The following is a 968-nucleotide window of genomic DNA, read 5'->3' as shown; positions in this document are numbered from 1 at the left end:
CATCATCATCATCATCATCATCATCATCATCATCATCATCATCATCATCATCATCATCATCATCATCATCATCATCATCATCATCATCATCATCATCCAGTACCAGACACTGCTAGATCTGAGACAGAAATCGGCGAATATGGTTCTCCATTCATTCCTTTGCTCAGATGCTCTTTAAAAAAGCTACGTTTCTCTGATCTTTCCCCGTTACCCATTTTTTTCAGGTTCCCTAAGTAGCTTGCTCTGGGCCTACCCCCGCCTCGTTTGCCTTCAATTTTGCCAGTGAGAGCTACATGTTCAAAACTTTTACGTCTATTCAGGTGTCCCAAAAACTGCATTTGTCGTTTCCTGATTGTGGGCAACGGGAAACCACTGCTGTAATATCCCAAGAACAATCATGGAAAAGAAAAAGATTTTTAAAAGTATTTTTTTCACCATGAAAATGTCTCTGAAGGACTTCAACGTAAATACTTAATCATGGGAGAGCCTAGCTCCGGACAGACCCAGCTGAGGAACAGTAGTCACAGCGGGCAGCAAATCATTTGGCGCTTCGCGAATAAGAAATGCTGAAACCAAGAGCAAAGCCCGCAAACTGTACACATTCACAAAGTGGTTGTGGAGCTTTTTGATTTATTCAAAATGTGGCTAAATTTTCGGTGCCAGAATTGGTATCATCGACAACAGCAGAAGACACAAGTCATAATTTTAACATTTAATGCTTCTAACTCTCCTATTTCGCTGGAGAAATATTTTCCTCTACGGATGTATTGGTCATCGTCCGAAACGGAGAGACGGGCTATTGTGCAGCGTAAATTGTTCAAGACAGCCACACATTGTTTAGGACAAAAGCTATAATCTAATCTGGGCCAATTGGAAGTCTTCGACGATGTCATTTTAATATAATAATAAAAACCGTGATATTGATATTAATAATAAGAACAAGAATTATTGTTGTTAATCCTTGTAAT

The sequence above is a fragment of the Aplysia californica genome, unplaced genomic scaffold, assembly GCF_000002075.1.
Source record: "Aplysia californica isolate F4 #8 unplaced genomic scaffold, AplCal3.0 scaffold00065, whole genome shotgun sequence".
Lineage (NCBI taxonomy): Eukaryota > Metazoa > Mollusca > Gastropoda > Aplysiida > Aplysiidae > Aplysia > Aplysia californica.
Note: the sequence above shows the minus strand (reverse complement) of the source record.